Source organism: Athene cunicularia (assembly GCF_003259725.1).
Source record: "Athene cunicularia isolate RWA chromosome 2 unlocalized genomic scaffold, athCun1 chr2_part1, whole genome shotgun sequence".
In the NCBI taxonomy this organism is placed as follows: Eukaryota; Metazoa; Chordata; class Aves; order Strigiformes; family Strigidae; genus Athene; species Athene cunicularia.
This window is the reverse complement of record NW_020799095.1, coordinates 143,149,915-143,175,554: the sequence shown is the minus strand read 5'-3', so window position 1 is coordinate 143,175,554 and position 25,640 is coordinate 143,149,915. Positions and strand designations below refer to the sequence as shown.

General features: G+C 46.0%; 1 long non-coding RNA gene across 7 annotated transcripts in view; it reads right to left on the bottom strand.

The window, feature by feature from the left end:
- LOC113477000 overlaps positions 1-25,640 on the bottom strand; it is a 66,257-nt gene that overhangs the window by 9,057 nt on the left and 31,560 nt on the right. For all 7 annotated transcript variants that reach the window (XR_003397819.1, XR_003397820.1, XR_003397824.1 and 4 more), the window contains one exon: positions 1,650-1,733. This is a non-coding gene — a long non-coding RNA (uncharacterized LOC113477000). The remainder of the gene's footprint in view (positions 1-1,649; positions 1,734-25,640) is intronic.

Here is a 25,640-nt window from a genome sequence, read left to right as displayed (position 1 = left end):
TAAAAGGAAGCATTTCTCCAGGGCTGCAGTGAAAATACTTCAATGACTAGTAACACAGAAAAGATAACAGTAACTTGCAGAAGAAACCCTACACATAAGAAAAACACACATTCTTTGCCCATTTAAAACTAAACAAGAGTGATGTACCACAGCAAATTATATTTGTTCCTTGATTTAAGGTGACGATCTTGATGGTGGACTATCAACATCAATCCCTCTTTCTCAACATGATGCACCTCTGAGAACATATTGAGGGCATCAGCCGAAACAAAAGCATATCAAAAATCTTTCAGAGATGAGTCTGCTTAGGTACAACAGCTTGTACATCTAAATTTTAATATTTTCTACTCAATATTTTTCCACACTGCAATACAGACTAGCAGCACAGGCTGAGCACTCTGCAAACATGCGCAGAAAGCAACGTCCCCGTCCATCAAAAAAAAAGGTGACATGGAGGAGGCAGCCAAGCAAAGGCAGACAGCTATCTGGGGGGGAATTTGCCCTGCACAGGAGATGCAGTGAAGTGCACAAAAGCTCTCAAGGGAGATGCTAATCAACAGAGCCCTGACACACAGGTCTCAGCTCTGCACGTTACTGCACCTGTGGGCTGCGACACCATAGCCGAGTTACTGGGATGTGGATGCTCCTGCTACGGGTGTCAGACCCCCATAGGGACAGGGTGAGCATTGCTCCAAACCTTCCCGCTGCTGAAAAGCCACAAGCCACATTACTGGAAAAGCCAGAGGCCAGGGCAGCTCCGGGGCTGGTTCCCAGGAGGTTCATGGGCAGCCCCAGCAGCTTCATCAGGTCTCAGTGCAGCGGCTCCTGGGGCTGGAGTCATCTCCTGGGGATGAAGTCGTCTTGCTGGTCCCCACTGGGACAGCAAAACAGCCAGTGTGAGACGGCCCAGCTGGACTGAGACCTCCTCAGCTATCATACCCTATCCTTCAGGAACATACTTATGCTACCAGTCAGGGTGTATAAACGCTGAGAGCAGTCTCAGACAACTGGATCACAGAGTTAAGCTGTGTCCAAACCCTGAAGAAAATTTAAGGGCAGCTTAGGAGAAGCCCAGTCTTTCATGCAGTGGGTCTAGACACTCTAAGTCACAAGCAAGCACCCTGAACTCCAGTCCTCTTACACAAGGTGCAGACATTACACACGCCTTGCAGACCCTACATCCAAACCCTGGATGCCTGGACAGTGTGGTGAAGCAGGTATTGTAGGGAATGATTCATACCATGCAGATGCCTACAGCAGGTCAGGGTCAGGTTGTTTCCTAAAAATATCCATTTTCCTCCAGCGACTGTAAAAGGAGGCTGGGAGGACAATGATGACTGGTTCAGTAGCAGGTAATTACAGCAGAGGTCTCTAAATCTAGAGGAGCTATGAAGCCCCAAACCAGCCAGAAACAAGGTCTGTGTGATGCACAGATCTCAAAATATTCAAGATAAACCTCCAGCCCTTCTGAGATCCCCAAGCACATCAGCAGTCTAAAATCCTCCCCTGAAGAGCCAAAACACAGGGAAACCTGTAACAAAAATGAAGTCTGGAGCTTCAACAGGAGAGGTCTCACTCAAAGGGTGCAGGGAAGCTCAGGAGAACTTGTATCCTCAAGCTTACAAGTGCTGAAAGGAGTCATTACTCACCTCATTTCCCAGGAAACCCTGGCAGGATCTGACCTCCCTTCCACACACTCCTCCTCTGCTGCCCTTTTTGCAGTCATCCAAGACCTATATGACATTACAACAAAAGAAATGTCAGCAAGCCCAACCTTGTTCCCTCCCTGCAACTGAAAAGCTTCACTTCCTCAGTTCTTCAAAATAAGGCTGCACTGGAAAACAATTATATATATAAATTGCAGAAAATACATCTATTTTTTAATTTAATATATATTATCTATTTAAATAGATATATATATAAATTGGGGAGGGAACAAAAGCCCCCCATAAGTGGCTGAGGTGGCAGCACATTCCTCTGTAGCAGCAAAAGGACCAGCATCAGGGATGGAGCCCTACAGCCTGTCCCCATGATGAACACCCATGATGACCCAGCAACGGGGCACCAAAGAGAGCATGATGAGGTCTTCCTGAGATGTTCATTGTCAACTCTCAGGCAATCCCCCAAATGTTCCTAAAGAGTAATGGGAGGAGGCACAGCCAGGAGTGCCAGGGGCCTGGGATGATGAAGAAATACCCTTCCTGTGGTGCTAGCTCAGGGCTGGCCAAGAGCTGTGAGGAAAGGGGTGGAGGCAGTGGATCCCTGCTCTGTGACCCTGAACATCCCAGCAGCATCTCAGAGAGGATGTGGGCTTTTTCTCATGGCGACCTTCATTCCTTGCTGACACTCCATGTTACAGCCTGAGGGTTGCACAGGTCAGACAGACAGACATCTGGCTGTTGCTCAGGTCCCCAGTGCCATGCTGGGTGGTGGTCCCAGTGGTCTGTTTCTCCACCATCTAGATCTCCATCCTCTCTTTCCTCTCAGGCAGCAGGACCCCTTGTCAGGGCAGCCATATATCACACAGCCATATATAACACAGATGCTCGGGCAGAGCAGGGTATGGGGACCTTTATTACTGTAAGAATAACCTCATCTTACTTAACCCAGCCACATCTGAACTGCTAAATTTGGGAGAGTATGAGAAGCATTCCTCATAACGGAGGTGGGGGAGGGACAGGCAGGCTTTGGTCTCCTTTAACTCCCTGCCAAGTGCTCTGTAATTCAAAGTCCCTGTCAGGGATGCCATCCCAAACTGCACAACAATGGCCCAGACCCAGAAAACCTGGAGATCCAGTGCCTTAACCCCTTCCAGTAAGCATCTGAGCTTGGTCATTTTAAGAAATTTATTCAGACAGGCTTTCTGAAACAGCTCCCACTGAAAAAAAAAGTTTTCCAGAAGGTACATGGGGGGAATTTGGGACATCTCAATGCAGGAAAGGAGTCATTCCACTTCAGATAACCAAGTTTGAAGACTCTGCCCTGAAAGGATGCAGTGCATAGCTTGGTAACAGCTAGCAGCAATCCTTACTTTCAAACTGATTTAAGAAGCTCTGAATGATATTTTTGGGTGCAAAATAGATTAATTACTCATGAAAGACTGCATCAATACCTGCAGCAAGAAGGGTCCACATCACTGGCAGTGCCTAGAAACATTGCCCTGACTTGCAACACGGGCACCTAAAAACATCTGATCACCACCAGGCTTTGCTTTTGAGGTCATAGAAGTAAATTAAACCTCTCCCTTGCTCTTGCTGCTGGTGGGTACAGGAAGGAAATGTAGGTTATGGTAACCTTTCTGGGCTCATTCTCCATAAACACCATCAGCACCTGCACCCTCCTGCAGATGCCCAGAGAAATCTGCCCCTGGAAACCCAACCCATGAAACATCTTGGGGGGGGTGCTGCTGCCCACACTCAACATATAAACACATTAATTAATCCCAGAGGGTGCCAAGTGCAATGGCGTACAAGGTAAGCCAGAAATCTTCCCTGGCAGCCACACCAAGATGTTTGAGGGAGCTTTTGAGGAATCCAGGCATGAGTCTGGGCAACCGGCCGTGGAGCTATGGATGCTCTCCTGGGACCTTTCCCAAGCAATTCACCCGCACACCAAAAAAAAACACCTAGGCTTATTTTCCGTAAAAGTGGGCATCAAACACTCTGACATCAAGAAGGATGATTAAAGACAGTTGACTTAGGAGGAAAGATTAAAAGAACTAAATATGCTCAACTTGGCTAAGCAATGAGTAAGAGACGTGATAAAAGACTTCAGGCATCTGAATGAAGGGAGTGGCATGGCATTAAAGGACTGAATAAAATATCTTTCTGAGAAATGGATCCATCAACGATCTCCCAAGAGATAAGGTACAAGCCTCATTTTTTTAGGCATTTATAAAACCGGTTGCTAGAACTGAGATTTTTGAGAAGAAATCCACATAGCCCCGAAGGGAGCATGCACCAAAGCTTTTCATCTCGGGAAAAGGTGCTGCAAACAAAGCGTGTGATGCCACAAGGGAGCACAGGAAACTTGGGAAGTGGCAAGTATTTCGTTCTGCCTCACCCAAGAAACAGCAATATGCTTTTCATCATAATTTTTTTTTTTTTAAATTTGGTTATCACTCCTTTTTTTTTTTTTTTTTTTTTTTTTTTAGGTTTAAAAAAAAAACAAAAAAACAACAAAAAAAAACCCACCAGCCCATTCAAAATGAACAGGTCTGGGGTCTTAGGTATACTTGACTTCTTCCCCCAATAATTAAAGATAATGGGGTACTGCAGAGGCAAGAGCCTAGTTTGAGCTGGGCAGTGGTGCTCACAGGGACTGGAGCCTGGCAGCTCTCCAGACCCAGTACACACATGGGCAAGGTGACAAAATCCTGGAAAGCATTTTAATACCTGGCTCTGCTGAGACCATACCTCTCAGAGAAGTACACTCTGAAACTGAGGGACCTCATACACTTTAAAAAGATCAAAAGTAATAAGCCCTGAGAAAACCACCCAGGAGGAAAGCTAAACCTGTTATGCTGGCTTTGCCCCAAAAAGCCATGTATAATGCATGTATCATACATACCTACCTAACTACCAACCAAGAGAAAGCAGTGGATTTTGTGTCATTCCACATGATGTCCAGCCATAGGAGGGTCTCCTGAACATCTCCCCTCAGCACGGACAGAGGGGTGTACCCAAGAGAAGGAACTTGATCTGGCCAACAGTATTTACTGAATACAGACACATGCACAGTGAGGTTTCCACCAACACCAGTTTATCAGTTCATTTGATGTGCCTGGGGGTTGCAATTAACCCCCAAATGTTCTTTCAGGTGGTTCTGCCCTGATATTCTTGATGCAACTTGGCCACTGGGTATGATTTGCAAAGCTTGGCGGCATCCCAGATTTGGGTACCTGAGAGACACCTTCATCTTCAACAGGGAAAAAACAGAAGACATTTGTTGATGGTGCAATTTTAAATCACAGTTAAATTCACGCAATGGCCACATATCATCAAGGAGGTAGTCCTGTCCCAGCTCCTCCTGGATTCCCTGACCTGGTGAGTCAATGTAATGCAATCAGTTCTAAGAGAAAACTAGCTGGGGAAAAAAAAAAAAAGGTGAGTAATTTTCTGCTAATTAATTCCCTAAACCAGTTCAGTGGGCTTCAGGCAAGTAAGAAAAATCTTTCCCCTTTTGGCATGAGCAAGATCAGCTGAACTGTAACATGTGACCACAATCCAAGGCAACCTTTGTTTGCAAGGCCAAGAGTGGATCTTTTTGATTATTTTTTTTTCCCTTTCCCACAGCAACCTCTTAAGTCTGCAACTGCCTTTCTCCATGGGAACAGCAGATCCACCATTTACTGACCGGTGAGTTTTACTGCAGAGTCGAAATAGGATGTTCACAGAGGATTTTTTTTTTTTTTTAAATAAGTGGAGCATTTTAGTATGCAGTGAATCTTCTTGCTTTATGCTTGCTTGTCTCTTTGGGAGGCTGAAGTACAACACCAGGCTGACAGATTCATTTTATATATTGAAGAAACATGATTTTACCCCATCTGAAAGGCGGGCCAACATAAAAAGACCCATTCAAAGTGGAGGAAACTCTGCACTTATAGTTTGGGATGAAAAGGGGAAAATTAAAACATCTAAGAGATATTATTATACCTTCTATCAAACCTTCATCTTCCCATACAGAATCAGCTGTTTCCATCCCTGCAGCATCACTGATGCTCAAGATAACCAGGCTCAGGGTATCACCATCACAAAGAATTAAAGGCTTAGAGATTGTATTCACACAACTCTTTCCTTTTAATGTTAATTTTGGGTATCCCTGCTCAGGCCATGACTGCAGTTCTACTTTGCTCTCATCACCTATTCAGACAGACAAACAGACCACACTTGCAGCCCTCACAGCTGGTGTGGCAGAAGGGCAAATCCCCTCTCTGACCCACAGCTCATCCTTACATGAACAGCTTTGGGCACCTGAAGAAGAAAATGTAAAATTTTGACTCATGCAATTCCTGCTACAGGGAGTAAAGGTTATTTTTTCCCCCGACTGTCTCCCAAAACACAGACAAGTTTCTACTATTCAGAACAGTGGGTTGGAATAATCCATGTGTTAAAAAAAAGATGGAGAGTAGCCTGAAAGAGCAGCAGGTCCCAGTGTAGCGCCCAAATGAGCAGTGCTGCAGCAAGGAGCGATGGAGAAAGGGAAGTCCAGATGCAGACCGTGCAATTCCAGCATGGGTGAAGGAGAGCCAGGGGGAAGGTGTAACCCAGGAAAAAAAAAAAAAAGAAAGCTGGATCCCTGTGGCTCTGTACAGTGTGGATGCCCTGGTACCTGGTGGGACTGCAGCTCACTCCTGTACTACAGAGCCTTGGTACATCACCTCCATGGAGCCAGTGTGGAAACCACTCCTCATGAGACACAGTCCCTCTGAAAGCCAGGGGAGAGCTGACTGTACAATTAATGACCTATAAAGAAACCCACTTGCTGTTACTGTTTTTTCACTTGCAAAGAGCAGCAGAACCCAACCCCCAGCACACAGCTCTGCAGGGTGTAGATGGTTCAGTGCTCACAAGCTGCCTGCCCAGCCTTCCCCGGCGCAGAGCCCCGCTGCCAGCAGCGACCGCTGCCACAGCTGCAACAGCAATTTCCGTATCCCTTGTTAAAATCATACAATCATGGAATGGTTTGGGTTGGAAAGGACCTTAAAGATCATCTAGTTCCAGCCCCCCACCATGGGTAGGGACACCTTCCACTAGATCAGGTTGCTCAAATTCAAAATACTGCAGCAGGGCGCTTTTCAGTGCTTAAGAGAAGCGATTGCCAGCACAATCTTGGAGAGCGTCACTTTCTTTCCAATGGACAGAGCCTTGGGATACCTTCGGAGTTGCCTGGGAAAGACACTAATATATTCTGCATGTGAGCAGCACCAAGGAAAAAAAGACAACCAACCCCAGTGTCACCTCTCCAGGCTCCCACAGGATGAGCCTCAGGAGGGAACTGTGTGCTGAGAAGCGGCCAGTTCTTCATGTCCTTCCAGAGAAATGCATTTCTCACCCTGACACACACATTTTGGTACCCAAGCCAATCCCTGCTCCCACTCAGCAGAGCCTCTGGCAGCAGCGCTCTTCTTTGGGCATTTTCCAAACACTGATCCAGAGCTTCCCATCCTCACTCTCTCACATGACAATAACTGCTATTCTACTTTTGCTCAAGATCTGAAAAGATGCGAGAGAAATGAGGGGTTTTTGTGTTTCAGAAAGATGGGCACCTCTGCCTGAAGGGCAGCTGCTCCTCTGCTGAGGGAGAAGGGATGCACTTGCACTAAGCACAAAGCTCTTGGAGAGGGAATGAAGTGGGATATAGGTGCCTGGACCGCTGCTGGCAGCCTGGAAAGAGTTACCGCTGGGCTTGCAGGATTTCTGCCTTCCCAACAAGGCAGCCAGGGTGAAGAATGCAAGTGACGCAGCAGCATCCTGCCAGGACAGAGGGAAAAAAGTTTAAAAAAAAAATCAACAAAAAACCCCTAAAGCTCTTTGGATGAGGTTCAGGATGACTACACTTTTACTGTAAGTGCTTAGTAACTCGGAGTCACATAACCCTTCTCTGCCCACTTGGGGCCATGACATGCAGATTACAAGCTGCAAGAAACACTTCACACACACACACACGCCCAGCTGAATCCCCCGTCCAAGGCAGGACAAAAAAACCTTTAACAAATTAAGCTGCATTTCCCATTTAAGCAGAGCCCAATCACTATTTATTTAATAATTTTAAAGTGTTATTTTAGCCTTCCTGGTTTGTGTGTACTGAGAGGCTGTTCCTGGGACAAAAGCCAAAGTCGATTAGAGCAACACAGCAGCCAGAGAGGGAGGGAAAAGCAGGGTAGAAGAGCGAAGGAAGGTGCTGGGGCAAGGCTTCACCCGGAGACAGTCACTGGCAGCCCCCAGCCACGGAGCTGGAGGGAGTTGAGTGGAAAATTGGAGAACAGCAACAAGGAGAGAAAGCTTGGTCTGTGGAGAGCAGAGCTTGGTCCATCACTGTCTGGTGGTTGCCAGCAAAGGCTCCCTGCTTTTGGCACAGGGACACCTTGCCCTGAGCAAGTGAACTGGGAGATGAGCTGGTGAAAGCAAAGCCACAATAGACCTGCACACACAAGCATCCATCCCGTGAGGATGACACAGAGCTCTCTGCAGTGGGGATGTCCCACGTGGGTACCGCCCAGCCAAGGCACTGAACTAGCCTGAGAGATGCTTTCACAGGAGAAGAGATCAGAGGATGGATGGTCCATTTGGGTTCAAATGCTGTTTGGTATCTACCTGATCAGCACGCCCTGCAGCACCAAAAGCCCTGGGACAAAGGCATCAAGGGAAGAATAACAACATTAAACATCTCCCCACAGGTATCAGATGATTCCCACTCTGGGGTCCAGCATCCTACTCCTCCTGCCATCGTTATGCTTCCAAGACAGTCTCCAGGAACAATTTTTGGAGCAGGCAGGCAGAGATGAGATGGATGGTGATGAAGCATGATGGATGCTGCCCCAGACAGGCAGCTTTTCTGCTACCTGATACCCACTGATAGGGGCTGTGAAACACATAGCTTGGACTACTGCCAGCCCCTTCCAACTTCACACTCCCAAAGTGAACATTTTATAGGTTAACACAAGACTCCCTCTTTCACCTGAATCAAAGCACAGAACGCTGCTGTAACCATCAGTTTCCCCCGAAGAGCTCAAGGGCTCCTCAGCCGTGTGGGCTCCAAGCACAGGAGCTTCCTCAGGCTCGTGTGCCCCACCACCACGACTGCCATGGGCCTGGGGCTGACTGGCAGGGAAACCGTAATGGCTCTTCTCCACCAGCACTGCAGGCCAAGGGCGATGTGAGAGGGAAACCTGGGGACCCACTTGCACCTCTGACACATCCCTCTGCCCCTTAGACATGGGAGTCTAGTCTAGGTAGAAGGACAAATGCAGACATGAGGTCTCCCCTCGACCAACCATGAGCAAGACTCTTCCACGTGGCTTTTCAAGCCCAAGCAGAGAGGAATAGCACATATGCCAGCTGATGCATGCTGATAATGATGTGTAGTGCTAAGGGCCTGAATAATAGGCCCTGAAACAAAGTTGACCTCTAGATGAACCTCACAACCAAATGTTATCCATTATTAGTATCTACTAATTACTAAATCTGTATTACCATTAGAGTTTATTATTAGTATCTGATCATTAATGAAATATGTATGCTCACTAGTGAAAGATATAGCTTAGACAAAATATAAACAGTCGTGAGAATGAAATGTTGTGAGAATGCGTATCCAACTTCCCTTGTTTAGCCTTGTTCAAGGCTGAGAACCCAAGTGTTTGGCCTTGTTAGAAACTCCCTTGATTCTCTCCCCCGAGCCCTGGCCAGGCTTTGGGTAGAATCCAACAGGAGGATGAAACAAGATGTTTCCGCTCAAAAAAAAAGTGCAAGTTATTGTGACTTGCTGATTTTTTGGTATATAAGGCTGGACCCTCACCTACAGATGGACACATCGCGTAGGACTTCCCACTTGCAGGGAAAGGTTCTCCAAATCCTTGCTGTAACCAGGGCTCTGCAGTGACTGCAGATCTGGATGTTGGTAACGATGCAAATGGTGATGTATCTTTCTTAATCACTATTCTCCCCATCACATAGTAATGATTAGGTGCATTGCCTTGCTTATTCTCTATAATTATTACTACATACAGTTAATTAAGTGTACTATTCTGTATTTTTCATATTGCTTATTTTCTGTATTACTTGGTTATATCCTTTAATTATTAGCAGTAAAATAAGCCTTTTCACTTTGGTGTCTGAGTTTAATTGGCATCCTCAATCAGCAAAACATAACGATTTAGGGATGCAAGTCTACAGAAGGAGACAGCCAAAACACAGGGAGCATCAGAGAGAAACCAGAATGCATCAGTGGGTTAGAAGAGACAGCAACAACCCTGACACGTGCAAGATCTGGGCAAAAGAGCTGTGTGTAGCCAGAGATTTCAGTAGACACAGCCGCCAGGACTACCCCCATGGACTCATTAACACAAGCACAGTGGTGTGCCAGGGCATCACGACCCATCCTCCAGACACGTTCCCAAACAAGGTTCTGACGTGAGCCCAGGAGCAGGACTTGCAGCCACAACGGTGCATAAGATGGACCAGGGCAAGGTTCAGAGCAGACCCGGAGCTGGTGCTGCCCCAAGGCGCCCTGGCCGGCTGCACACAGGCAGCACTGTTTGCCAGAGGACTCGGTCACTGCAGCTCTGCAGGAGGAGCTTCTTCCCATACTGGCCAGGCAGAGGCAGTGACCCAACCCAGAAGCCTCACAGCTTCTGCTACTTTCATTTTATTTTTTTTAATAGGACACGTGTTATTGCACAGAGAAATACCCAGAAAATGCAGAGCAAAGGTGATGCTAGCAAATAGCACGCCTGTGTATGAAAAGGGTGACCAACTGGATACAGGCTCCCCACAGCGGCTCTGCAAGCAGCGAGCCTGCCCCAGATCTCAAGGCCAGTGCACTCCCCTCCAGCCACCCATCACCACATTGGAGCCGGACTCAGCACCCTCCAGGTGCTTATTTCTCCTTTTTTCTCATTTTTGGGAGGTAACAGAGCAGTGAGGAAGGTAGCAGGTGGGGAAAGGAGCAGAAGGGAATCCTAGTCAAAAATCCACTGGGCAGCTGAGGAAACAAGTGGTCAAAGGAAGGTGAGCAGAAGCAAACGAAGGAAGAGACAGAGCAAGCCCAGAGACATTATTCTGTGTGCTCCAGAAGTACAAACGTGGAATAAGTCATCAAGAAAAAAAAGCTCACCCCCCAATGCTCAAGGCTCACCCTGCCCCTTTTGAGCATTTGAGAAAATAAAGACCTTCAGCATCGCCCAAACCACTCAATGTGTTGTGCAGAAGGTGGGTTTTCTGCGTGCCCAAAGACATGTCCCCGAGATGTCACTACAACTTGACTGACTGTATTGAAGAGCTCTGAAGCTCTGCTGTCAACAGCCCTGCCACACCAGCCCTGCTACACCAAACTACACCAGACTACATTTGGTGATCACTCCTTTTGATATTGTGGTGTCTAGGAACTGCCTGGGGATTTGACTTTTTCCCAGTGTAAGCTCCAGCCTGTTAGCCTTGAAAAGGCAGTGAATATCAAATTGCTTCTTCTCTTCTTCACTTTCTCTGTACCTTTTTAAAGACAAATTACTATGCTGCTTTTATTTTTTAAGCAACCTAGATTAACGCAAGTTAGATTCAGCGCTAGCATGTCACACATCACAAACAAGCATAGCAAGCATTTGTATTTTTTTTATCCAGGGGAATTTTAGCATCAACTAAGCTAGAACTGAAGCCTAGAGCTTCCTAGCAAGGCTCACATCTACATCCTCCAAGATGTCAGGCAAAGACTCTGCGCTCTGTGCTGTGCAGTGATACATCAAGGCAAGGGAACCCTGAAAACCACTGAGGAAAGCTCTACAGACTACAAAAAAAGACCAGGCATATCCAATAGGCCCACCTATCTATAATCTTCCTCTTCAAGGCACTTTTATATCCTCCTGTGATTTTAAAACCCAGCACACACTGTTTCAGCTTTGATGCTATGCATTCTCATTATCAAACAGCCAATACCAGAATATCCTTTCTTCTTTCAGTAAAACCCCTCTTTTCCCTAGGGGGTACAGCTGGTAGGACAGAACGGACCAGGCATTTATCATCTAATTATAAGCATAAGTATCAGCTTGAATCATCTAGGCTTGCATGGCTCCAGAACATTCTCACTGGCTGCAATCACCAGCCGAGTAACATCACCATCAGACAGCAGTTGCAGGGGTATTTGGTTTAGCATTTGGTTAGCAGGGAAGGTAATCATCAGCTTGCATCACAGCACAGTGACCAATTTGTGGTCAACCAAACTACTCCCAAGAGCCGAAAAAACAAGTGAAATGCAGTGATGTCAGAAATCTGGGTTCAGAACATCAGGAGGTGTTGGGACACTCGTCCTCAGTGGGACCGACAAGGGCAGAAGCTACGCCAAAATCTGGATGCAAGGACTGCAGAAACGCTGGGCCAGAAGGGACATCAAACAGCCACCCAGCCCTGAACTCTCTCTTGGCTTGTTTGCCTTCATGCCACTCTCCAAGGCAACACCAGCACAGCGCTGCCAAGAAGGAAGCAGGACTCGGCTGCAGTTCCCAGCGACACGCACCGCTCACCCCACCATCCAGGAAGGGCTGCTGTGCTGCTAACAGAGCGGCTTCTAACGCTTCTTGGGCCAGCTCCAGCATCACTCATTCTCCTTCATCACCATCACCAGGAGCTGGAACCTACGCTTTGAGAAATGCCAGCCTACCCCACTGCTACCAGGCACGATGGAGGTGATGCACTGGAAGACAGCATCCAAAGAAGCACTTCCCTGTATGCAATTTTCTTCTAGTCCTGTCCTCAGACATGGAGAGACAGTGGGTGCTGCACTGCTCACACCACCTTCCTGGATGTCTCAAATCTGCTATGCTCCCTTCAAGTCTACCAGGTGCTCAACCACCTCTCCTCTCCCAGCCCTCCTTCGTTTCTCCTGCATTCCGGTTGCCATCCAGGCAAAACTACATAGCCATATTTTGAAATCATTTTGGGAATATATTTCAGCTTTTTCTATACTACCAAAAGTTGCCTGTCTCAACTCACAGTGTGGACATACAGGCTGTGGCTACACAACCAACCATATGGTGAGCCACAGTATAGCCAACACCAGGAGAACAGAGATACCTGGCTTCAAAATTACTGCTGAAGATAGCAAGATAGCATCCCATCAAACCACGGCCTGACATGGCCTGATACATGCATTGCTTTTTTCTCCTAGGTTTAGCATACTCAAATTTTCCAGCTATTTCTCCTAAGTGAAGTTTCCCAAACACAAGCTTCATTTCCCCAAGCCCACCTGCCTTCATATTAAAAATAGAGCAACTGAGACTGGATGTTGTATTTCAAGCAAGGTTTTACATGACAACCAATTGTTGTTGAACTATTACCTTTTCCATTTTTTGGTGGGCTGTTCAAGATCTGCCTTTCTTGTAACAGCATCTGACCACCGATTCACAATCAGCTTGATTCACTGCAGCTCCCAGATGCCTTTCCTCAGTTAACCTGTTACTGCTCATTTTGGGTATGTGCATCCAATTTCCATTAAGAACTTTGCACTTGTCTTTACCGAATTTATTTTTCTTGTCTTCAAACCACCCCTGCAGCTCATCGACACAACTGTAACAGAAGATGCTACCACCTAAAGTACTTGCTACGTCTCTTGTTGCATTTCATCTTCCGTACCCTCTGAAGTCTACCAGCCAATCTGTTACTGATCCTCAAAATGCCTTCCTGATCCAACAGCGAACCACTTCTTTTAGCTTCTTAAGTACCCACTTACGATGATTTCATCTTCAGCACATTTCCCGAGTTTGTTTACCAAGCTGTCGGGATTTCCTCAAGAACTACTGAACAGCTTTCAGCACTTTTTTTGGTAAAGTCACTAAAATACCAGACTTGTTATGAGTTTGCCTAGTAGTTCTGTGAGCCCTCCGTCCTCCAGGAGAACTTGCTACACCAGGAGGTATGACAGGTAAGAGCTGGCAACTCAGATGATACGACTTTAGCAGTTATTTAAAATTTTCTTTAAAGTCAGATCAAGCCGATCATCCATTCCACATTCAGGATAAGCACCACCGTTTTTCTTCAAGTCTCACCTACCCAGCTGTCTTTCTGTTGCTATTTCCCTTGGCTGAGTTAGTACTTCAGGGCTGCAGGAGCTTACAAAGAAAAGCTCACGCCTAAAGGGTTAAGACTTGTTTTTTCCTGATCTTTAAATCATAAATATGATTTCCACTTGAAAAGGCAACACTTCATATAACAGACACAGTGGCTCTGAATGGTAATGCAGGGCTTTGAACAAAATTTTTTTAAAAAAGGAAGCAAGAGGAGAAAGCAAAATAACACTTCCAGAAAGTTTTCCGAAGGAAATGAGTAACCACTTGTTATTAAATGATAAATCACAGTCCTCGGGAAGTGGCATTGTCTGTGGTCTATTTTTAATGAGAAAACACCCCTCTCACTGGCATGACGGCCAAACATGATGATGGGACACGTCTGTGGACAGCAGGAGCGTTCACTGGGAGCCATCATCTCATTCCTGCCATTCCCATTACTTATCAGCAACTGAAAAGGCACCCAAAAAAAGTGGCTTAGAGAAAAATAATGCACCAAGAACAACAAACAAGGGCTACTGTTTTCCATGAAGGAGGACAGAAGGAAGCACTAGAGACCAAGCAGAGGAACCAGATCCTGAGCAGAGTCTTAGGCTTTGCTTTTGTTCTCCACACGTGAGGGAGACACACTTTCGTTCTCCACACACACAAAGCCACCAGGAAGCAAATTTGTGCTGACCTCAATGTCCCCACAGGAGTTTAGTGACCTTTCATATGCGCTAGCATCCTCTGCGTCCCCAAAATGGGGAAACGTTGGGCACACAGCCAGTAAACCCCTTGGCCTCTTTTCCCTGGATCTGCCATCAAGACAGGGCTTTCTGGGGGAGCACCTGATGCTGCAAGTCCACTGATGCTGAGCACTTCAAAGGTGTAATTAGCTTCACTTTATGCTGATAAAAGAGTCCCAGATTCCTGTGGATAAGTGACTCACTGACTGGGAATAGGTAGATGGTGTCAAGGGAAAGGGAACAGAAGTCAGCAGAGCTAGCTACAGACCCAGCCCCAAAACTAAACCAGAGGGACCACAAGTTCTCAGACACCCTGCCATCACCAGCAAGCCTCCTTGCACACTGGGCGAGAGGACCGTATTTAGCACCTTGCACCAAGCCCAACTGGTTCCCAAGCCCCAACCAAGCATTGCCAAGCCCAAGTCATGGGATTCAGCTGCAAACCCATGTACTCCACGCACTCAAGCCAACTTTGACCCCAAACCACACACACAAACACAAACTTTCCAAGCAGCACCAGGAACAAGCAGGAACTTCTGACCGACTCACTGAAATACAACGCACTATGACTGATTTTACTATTAGGGTGACCAAGCACTGGCACACCTAGCCCAGGGAGGTTGTGGAGTCTCCATCTGTGGAGATATTCCAAAGCCATGTGGACATGGTCCTGGGCAGCGGTAAGTATCCCTGCTTGGGCTGGGAGGTTGGACCAGGTGACTTCCAGAGCTTTCCAGCTTCAACCATGCTGTGATTCTGTAATTGTAAAGACATACTGCATTGCAATCCTGCACATTAAATTAGCTTTCACTGACCTGGTACAAAAAAGACCATAATTATTAAACTTCCCTACTATTTCTGACATTCTTTCCATAGATGAGGTTTAAGCCTTTTTCCCCCCCCCTTCCTTTTAATAGGAATGCAACCCCAGAGTTTACAGGAGATTATATAACGCATACACATATCACTCTTCCAAAACAGCATCTGAAAGCATTTGTTTGATGATTTTTATTTTTCCTCCCACCCATAAACCACCACCCTGCTGGTCTCATTCATTGTGCGGCATTTTGCAACGAAGCGTAAAAATGGCATTAATCATAGCTCTGAAAAAACACAAACTTCTTCACTGAGGTTTGAAGTAACCATTTGGAACGAAAACTTCCAGGAGCCAGAGGGACTGACAGGGCTGGAGACTAAAGTCCTTTTTTTCAAAGGCCAAGTGTATCCCAATATATCCCTTGGACAGCTGCCCCAAGCAAAAGTTATAATACTTTATTCTTCCATTCAAGTAGCAAGAAGGAGATTTGGTACAAAATCAGGACAAATACTCAAAGTGAATGGGGAGGTTTAGCGGGCACATGTGTCATAAATCTAATGGAAGGCTTGAGCTCTAACTACAGCTTTGGTGAGGATCAGTATCTGAAGTCTCAGCTGTCTCTCACCACCAGGATGCTGAAGGGACTGGGGTCAAAATGACCAGGTAAGGGCACCCATCCCTCGCAGGCAGCACCCAAGCATCCCAGACTGAGCACTGGTGCTCACCCGTAGCAGAGTGTTACTTCAGCAACAGGCAGAAACACAAAGATCTGCAAAGGCTATGCCAAAAAATAAAAATCATTATCATCTTTATGTTTTTTGGCCAAACATCATTGGAGAAAATTGCTCTCTAGATAAATCAAGCTCTTTGTCCACCTCTGCAGATTTAGTGCTTCTCGTGGACACAAGGAGGGGCTTCTGTCACAGACGGAGTTGGCAAAAGGCATGATGCTCTTTTTTAAGTTAGATGCTTTAGCAGAGATTTGCCAAAGGCTTTGGAATCCCTCTGCTTTGGAGGTAAAACATTAATAATTTAAACCCTTTTAAATTAGGAAGGGCACTAAAAGAAACTATTGAAAGAGAAAAACCAGCAAGCTCACCACCACCTCCAACTCAAACACTGACATTTTCTCTCAAACCCCGAAAGTGGTTTCAACAAGCTGGCAAATGAGGAATTTACCTTTTTCTTGCCCGTCCTTCCCCTGCCTTTGCTCGTCTGCCATTAATCTTCCAGGCAAAGCCGTCAACCACAGGGACAGGGCACACTGAGCATCCTGGTACAGAAACACCCGGGATGCTGCAACCAGGGGCAGGGGTGGTGCAAGGAGTTGCAAAGCATCTCACAGGGCATGACAAATATTTACTGTGAGAGGAGAGGGAGAGGAGAGTTGGAAGAGACCTACAACCATCATCTAGTCCAAATGGAAGTACTTTGCATTAGAAGAGCAAGAGGAGAGAAAAAGAAAATAATCAGTGATTGATCTTTTTTCTTTTTAATCAACAATTCCAGACTCTTGTGCACATCAAGTTCCCTGCTTACTCAAAGCATGCATGCCTCTGCCCATCTCAGCTACTGATAGCATTTCTTATCAGCATGCTTCATTCTTTCCCATTCTTGCAAGAGCTCTTGTACAGAAAGGATATTATCTTCATATTTAAGAGGCAAAAAAGGCTGACAGGGATAGGTCTACCTCACTATCGAGGCTTTTGCAAAGAGCTGGAACAATGTGGCAGCCCAAGATTTAGTGATGTCTACACAAGCCCCACCAGGGACCCCAGCTCCTTCATGTGCAGCCAGCCCAGGCGCAAGCTGCTGCCCTGGTATCGCGGTGGCCAGATAAAAGCACAGGCTCAGAGACACATCCTCCTCTTCCACACAGAAGTATGTACTTCAGATGATCAGTCCAAATTTGCAAAGGAAGATGCATAGGGCCAGGGAACATCATCCGCTTGCTCTGTATCACAGCTCTTCTTGCACACCCAGCTATACCAGCCAAGCTAAAACAACTTTAGCATTGACCGAATCCCCAATGCAGCCATGTAAACACTGCAAGAGTGCAACCTCATGTCTCTGTAAAGGATGCTTAAATACATCCTTTTCTTCAGGAAAGAAGAAAGAGGAGGAATAGCTATTCAAAACCTACATGCCAGCCAATCTGGTGACAGAGTGCCATCCTCTTATAGCTTCTTTAGAAAGTCATGAACTTTAAATTTATTTTGTCTCCTGCTCCCAGCAGCTCCTAAACAGTGTGAGCTAAATATTTATAGAAGAGTCACTGTTTGTTTAAGTTTCAATCCATACTCCAATATGCCCAGATCTAGAAATGACAGCTGATTACAGAAGAGCCTGAAAACACAGCAGAGGGGACCCTGATGCTTACCAGATCCTTAATCTGGACACTTTCTCTGATGGTTGATTTGGGGCATCTTTCCCAGCTGCTTTCAAAAGCAGAGGAACAGCAGCTCCTGCCAGCCAAGGTCCATGTTTCATCAGATGCTTTGGCACAGCTCTGCTCAATGCCACAGAGCCCCAGGTTTTGGTGAGCCCCTGGTGTGCTCTGGAGCCCACGCCTCTCCAACTCGCAGCGAGGTGCCTGGATTGCTTCTGGAAATGCAACTGAAGCACCTGAGCTGCTGCACTGCATGCACCAAGGCAGAGTGCAAACACCTCCAAGGGTCTGAGCCCGTACAGCCAACCTGGCGCAGGTGGGGCACGGCACCGTGTCACTCTGGCTCAACAAGTCCCACTCTTACCTGTCCCTTCTGTCTCTCCTGGATTCATCAACAACTTTTTTTATTTACCACAGTGTCCACTCCAAAGGCACAACAAAGTCCTCCTATACTTTACAGAATAACTGAGGATACCCAAACTTTTTGGCTAACTGGACAACCTGTCAGAGTTGAAAAGACACCCGTATGTGCCAACACACTTCTGCTATAAGCTAGCCAAGTCCAACAAGTCACGCAGCAGAAGATGACAGAACCTTCTTGCACGTGTGTTACACAGTTTCATGGGTGGGACAAGAAAAAAATTAAGACTGTGCTTCCGACATGGTGATTTCGATTTATTCATCACATAAAGTCACATGTGGGCCCAGATAAACACTTCTGGAGTCTTCCATTTGGGATAATAACTGGAGATTCATCACCATGAAGGTCCACACGAGGGGCAAGGCTATCAAGAAGGCATAGTGCTATGCCAACACATCCCAAAGGAGCATCTCACCCTGTAGATGCAAAGTGTTCCCAGAGGAACAGCAGAGGCAGGGAGACACCATCCAAGCAAACACACTTGTCTGCATTTTCCGATGACCACCCAAGGCTGGCAATTCCCTTCATTTTTATGGTTTCACATAAAAGTTCCTGTGTGAGGAACTGAGTAGAAAGTGCTTACTCACCTCAGATGGGTGAAAGGTTGGTATGTCTTTGCCCGAGTCCAGCTATTTCAAACCCAGCATCTGACATGAACAGCCCCTCAGATGAGCGCACATTACTGAAGAACTCAAAACCACCACTGACAGCTATCACTACACTCATCCCACCAATATAAACTCTTTATCAGCACTGCAGCAAGGTAGGACTCTGTAACACTGCTCTGTCCTGGGGTTCTCCAGGTGGTAACAGAATCCCTCCTCTCCAGCACAAGGTGTTTCAAGGGATTTCACCCCGATAAAACAGAAAATGTGGTTTCAAGCAAGAGGAACACTTCTGTCAACAGGTAGATCTCAAGGTCAGGTTTGCATGCTGTCATCATTAGGAGTCTCGATATCCAGCATGAAGGCCCTTGCATGGATGAAGAACCCAATCGTGCAAAGAGCCATGCCAATGCCATGAGTGCATGTGCTACCTGCACTCCTCCTCACACATACTTTCTACGCACACAGGAAAGGACCTGATGATGTTTTATGGATGTGCTCACATGCACATGAATATGCACAGGTACACAGGCCCACCACAAACAAGCCACGCTTGCAGATGAGATTAAAGAGGAGACTGCAACACGGAGGTTGGAAGCAATGACAAGCACCTTCATCAGTAAAACCCCAATTACCCAGCCTTGCACACAGCCTCTCATCTCTATGGAGCAAGCAAAGCTACTTATTACAGAGATACTTTACTGTGATCTGACTTTTAGAGAAAGGAGAGGAGCTACCCTGGCTTTCCCATGTTTTATTTCTTCAGGTCTTGGGGGAGACACCTGTTATTGGAAGCGCATGCCTTGCCACGCACATCACTACAGCTGATGGGTCCACTGGAGCCATAATCGGGAGGTTGAAGGCACAAGCCTACAACCAACGAGCCTTTGAAACCGCAGCTGGTCTCCTCCAACATCATCCACACTGTTAACATCATGGCAGTCAGCTTTACCAATGCTTCACGGAAGACAAGACACAGATGCTTCACGGAAGAAAGCAAAATTCTACTGGGGCATGGAAGAGAGACATTCTTCTATTTTAATTCACCTGGTCCTGAAAAAGAAAAATAAAGAGGAAAAAAAAAAAAGAAGAAATACAGCCCCCCTCTTTCTCCTTTTACATAAATATTGGATCTGAGCACTTTATGCTCTTAAGAAGTTAAAAATAGGAAATAATATCAAGTCTATGTGCTGCATCTTTTATCAAAGCCTTTTATGAACATCAAAACCAGCTCCTCTGCACTCTTTTATACTTTCCTGCTGTCACTCACAATTCATAAAAGGGGACTACAGAGATACAAAAGGTAAATCACTTCCCAGCACTGTCACAGGGAGCCAGGGACAAAAAACAGCTTTTCCTCAAAGCTCTGAAATCTAAGAGCAATTTTATGATATAATGTCACTTTTAGCACAAGAGATGAATAAAAGATATTCAAAATATAATAATACTTTCACAAGTAAACAATGCTTTGCAGTGTCAAAGCTTTTCAGCAGCACTGTCAAGCATTTGCAGAAGGATCAACAGTGCAATCACCCTAACACCACCAGGAAGCAAATACTGCAAGAATAAACATGTGTTTAACTGAAAGGCAAGGTCTCTCTGGCCAAACTCCATCTGTGTTCTCTAGAGACACACAACCAGATCCCCTCTATAAAAAACGGGAGGTATGGAGATTAACAAGATGAACCAGAAACTCTTTACACATAAACTTGACTTTGACCCTGCTGCTTCTTAGACTTGCAATAAATCCAATCCTCCTCTCCATCCGCATGATGAGCAGGCTTACACTCACCTATATTCAAGAGATACAAGCATTAATTAACTCCAACGTTAAAAAAAAAACACATTTGAAAAACAGTAGCTGCTAGAATATTCATGACTCTTACCCAGTCTGTTTATATAACTGGACATGGAGCAAATCCCCCATGCAAACCATGTCTAACCTGAGAGCATTATTTAGCTGTTCAGCATCTTTTCCACAGAAAGCAAATTCCATAACTTGTGGTCACCCTTGTTTTTTTTCCTGCCTTGCACAGAGAGAGTTAGGAATTTGAAGGGAGGAAGTGATAAACCCATGATAAAAAAAAAAAAAAAAATCAAAATCCAGTGAACTTACAGCATTATCCTAACCAAAAAAGAATTTCCTCCTTAGTCATCCACAGGCAGGGTAAGCCAGCTCCCCCATGAATTACAGAAGAGCAGGGAAAAAATGCTTATCTGAGAGACTACTTCTCTTCCTAATACCTCAGTATTTAATTTTTGAGGAGGACAAAGGTCAAATGAAAACCACCTGATGCTGATGTAAATGCAGCCCTGGATAGAACTGCACAGGGACCCCAGTAGAAAGAGTTGCTCCTTGCAAAAGCTTAATGAGAACCAAGTGATGGTACCGGTGGGGAGGGTGATGGCCACGAGGATGGTGTCAGCTGGCAGGAGGGCACATCTGCTCTGTGGAGGCGGCCAAGCTGAAAGGCAGGAAAAGCCCTCATAGCCCGCAGGGAGCTGGGGCAGTGTGGGGGTCCCAGTATTGCTCGGTATCCCAGTGAATGCCTCCAGCACTCGCTTGCAGCCAGGGAAACTGGGGTGTTGAGCCTAGGCTAGAGCCGGACCTCTCACCTGGACAGTGAGCAGGGGTCCACCTTACAGATGCACCATGGCTGGGATGCACCTGTGCCTCATCCCCCAATTTATGCATGGTAACTTATATAAAAATTACAGAGGTTTTTTTATTTCATGGCAGCAGAACACATGCTCAGGTCCCCTTTTTGCTGCTGGAGCCTAGGATCTCTAATTTAACCTCCTGGTTTTGACACTGCAAAGGTAAAAAGGAGGCAGCACAATGATGGTTTCCTGTAAAAGCAAAGCCAGCAAAACCAAAGGATCCCCAAAACACTGCCAGGGAAAAAAAGCCAGGAGGATAGGTGTGAGATTTACTTCCAGTTAAAGAAACACCCCCAGAACACAGAATTGCCCAAAACAATATTCTGTGTTTCTGAACTGGGGTCCATGGCGCAGGACCAGAAGATTGGGCAGATGCCCTCCTTTAGTGGCAGGCTGGTCCCATGGCAAGCATTCCTGCCTGCTAGTTTTTGTCTGCTGCCCGAAATTAGAAACCATTAAAACTTAATTACAAACTCTTCAGATCACGTCCCATTCACGGCTTTGGGACGCTGCAAATCCTGCCACCTTCACCAAAGGCCCCTCCAAGGGCCTCTCCCAGCCTTGGGATGCCAGCCAGCTTTGGAGGCTTTACATTTTCGTGGCATGAGATAAATTTCACTACGAGTTCCTCAATATTAATCCACATAATGCTGCTCAGCAGATGGGGGGCCCAAGAAAACAGCCTGTCGACACCTTCAGCTCTGCAATCCCCTCAAAGCAATGCAAAGGATTCAGGAGCCAAGCAGATACTCTTGCTTTGCTGGCTTTAGTAATGATACGTCTTGTGATAGTTCCCTGCTTCTTTGCAACCTGAAGCAGCACCATAAGTCAGCAGATAGTTAAGTATTTACGTGCATAGTTAGTCAGCACCTGCAGCTGCAGGCACTCATGGAAAAAGTAGAGATCACACATTAAGAAAGATCTTTATTGTGAAAGTAATGACTATGATTCTTTAGTCAGTATAAATCACCAAGCAAAACCATGAAGTGACAGAGGATCACTCAACACATACTAGCAGGATTATTCCAGACCTTTAAGAATATATGAATATTTATTTACTTATAGAAATAAATAGAAATATGGCCTTGGGTATCCCCAATTAGATGCCCTGCAATGAGGCCACAAAGTCTGGGTACAAATGGCACATGCCAAGATGCTGTCAACAAATGCTCCAAGAGAGAGACAGAGCCTAAGGAGAAAAAATACATGCTGCAGAAGGGGTTGAAGGCTTAAGCATAACCTAAGGACTGAGATCCACAATTGATTTGTTTTGCTCGGGTTGTCTCTTGCCACTGCCCAGCAAGCAAAAGCCAGTGTCCTCCAAACCATGGTCCCGGGGTCAACAGCAGCAGGATAAGCACACGTCCATCAGCATTCCTCGCCTGGGCATGCTGTCCTCCAAACTTCCCCAGGTGCAATAAAGGGAAAGAAAGATGGAACTAAATTTCAGCATCAGTGGCTTCAGCATTTTCCCCAAGCAGAAGAGAATCCAAATAATCAGTCGTAGATATTTTTAAAGTGGCAAAGAGACTTTTGGCAGCCAAGATAAGAATCTTTAAAAGCACTTACTTGCATTTGCTGCCCTCAACCCTTGCAAATCCAGTCTGCTGAAGTGGGTAAGGTAGGTTGCCCACAAACTGAAAGCTGAAACTAGTTTCAGCCCCAATTCCAGAGAACTGGGAGTAATTTTAGAAGCAGGAAACCATCAAGCAAAAGATGGCATCTGTAGATTAAATCCTCTTCCTTTGCCAGGTTTCAATACATTCGACTCACAAAACCATAAAGAAAGAAAGACTCCCTAAAAAAATACCCTTCATTGTCAAATTTATTTTATAGCTTTGAGGGTTTGGGGTTTTTTTTCCTTAAACCAATAAATACTTGCAATTCCTTTATTTGCTGCCAGCTGGGGAGACATTTGAAAACTTCTGCAAACCTGCAATTTCAGTGCTTGTCTGTGCTGGGCACTAAAAAATTCCTCTCGGGTGAGAGTGAGAGTGGTTAGTCATGACAAGAACATCCCTGCAATGTGCCAGGGCTGCTTTTCACTGTCATCCAACCATTGTTAATACTGATTTAGCCCATCCATGAATTTTATAATCAGTTATGTGCTTTTGAAACACACACCCAAATACATTACCCTCACAAGCAGCCAAATGGAAGCTTTCTGTATTTTTTTTTAATTAATAACATGCATCTGTCCATAGACCTACCACCTAAAGGACATTCTGACCCAACACTCTGCACCCTGACTGAAAGGCTTTGCTATTTTACCAGCAAGCATTTTAAATGCTGATGGTGTTCATCTTTTAACTAGCACCCAAGGATGCACCTGGTAGCCCCCCAGCCCGGATGCTCACACTGACTGAGGGGAAAGCCCTTAAAATTACAATCCCTTTGAAGCTGCCCCACGTCTGTGCAGGATGAGACTGGCTCTGAACAAAACCCAAGATGATTCTGCTTCCCCATAAAAGACAGATGTAAATTTGCAACCGAAACATCGTTCTTCACTAAGCTCTAATTCTCGGGCCACCCGCAGGTACCAGCAGGCTCTCAGGTGCCTGCAAGGCCTTGTGTGACCCCTCTGCAAGGGGTAATGAAGAACCCAAGATCTGAAGTATTTCTACCACAGCTTTTCTCCTTGCTCGGTGTCATCACAGACCCAAGCACCACTGGGGCCGCTCTACGTTACCCAGGTAGTGGGCAGGGTTTGTTTGGTCTCCAAACAGGCATATCCAGAAGCACCAAAGTGACTGCACCACTGGAACAGAGCAACTGATACTCCATTTTCTGGGATGAGTGTAACCACTGCTTGTACTCCAGACCTGTAGCCAACGCCTCTTGTCGTACTCAAGATCCATGAAGAGATCTTTGTACAAGTGGTGATTACACCTCTTCTGGCTCGCTGAACAAGAGGAAACCCAGGAACTCCCTCACATCAAATAACAGAGATGCTCTTCCTAAAAGCTTAAGCAACAAGGGCTAGGAGGATACCAACAACGCATTTTGCACATATGCTTCAAGTCTTCTTGAAGTGTTCAGGGCTCTAATTAGGTTTTTCTTTGCCTGCAACAAGGAAAACCCAAGCTCCTAGTTACATACAAAAGATAAAGCTCATTCCACTGCAACGCACTGCTGACAAAGAACCTTTTCACATCTTACAGGAACAAGTGGGAGATCCGGTTTGCAACGTCTTTATCAAACAGCTGGCTGAAAAAAAAAAAATACTTTAGATATCAATGGTTGTTTGCTTTAATTGTAGATAAAAGCTTGCGCTGCCAGTGATCCTTCTTTCACAAGTGCCTTAGAAGATGTTAGGAACTAGTTAATAAAACACCAGGAATTTCAGTGCTGGGAAAGCTGTGTTCTGCATTCCTGAGTGAGAAAAATGGGCTGAACAACTTTTCTGATGAACCCACACAGTGGGGCTTGCCCACCCATGAACGTTAATTCAGGTTAAGGAAGGAAAACTCTTATCTCAGAATGAAGGGCTGAGACCCAGGTCAAAGACACAGCCAAATCTGGAATTTTAGTTTTTAATTTGGTGCACAGGACCAGGAGGAAGCTCTGAGCAAAGCCCTCACGGGAGCTGCTCTACAGTCATATCCACCAGTCTGCTCTCCCAGGGCCAGATCCTGCACTGACCAGCCATGCCTTCCCTCTGGCTCCACCAGCATGGAGACCCTCCACATCCAGTAGGACTGGGAGGTCTGTGGGATCCTGGCATGCCCAAGCCAGGGGCATCTCAGTGGGTGATCCCAGCTCTGACACCTGAGATGCAGAGATGTACCAAACCGGAGTTGCAAACCAGCATTTTACAGCAGATCTAAACAAGAGTGGAGTATGGCTTGGTGAGCCCAGGTGAACGTCAGCAGCGTTTATATGTGTTTAGTAAATTGTTTCTGTATGGTGAAGGTCAAAAAGCTAGGGGAAAAGAGAAAATCACCACTGTATGTAATGTTATCATCTTCCACATGTGGACCCAACCAAATAAAATTATTTGGTGATTTCAACAGAGGTACAGATGGAGTCACTGGAGGAGTCAGCTGCAGAATATAGATTTTGTAACTGCCCTTCTCTCTTGGCTATCAAGAGAAAGCCTTCATATGTACAGAAGAAAACCAATTTTTCTGTGCATCTTCTATGTCAGTTGAGCCAGACTGTAACATGCTGAGTGAGCAAAGCAGGAACACAGTTCAGCAGGGGGAAGTCCCGGTCCCAGGGGATGCCTCTGCAGCAGAGCACAAAGCC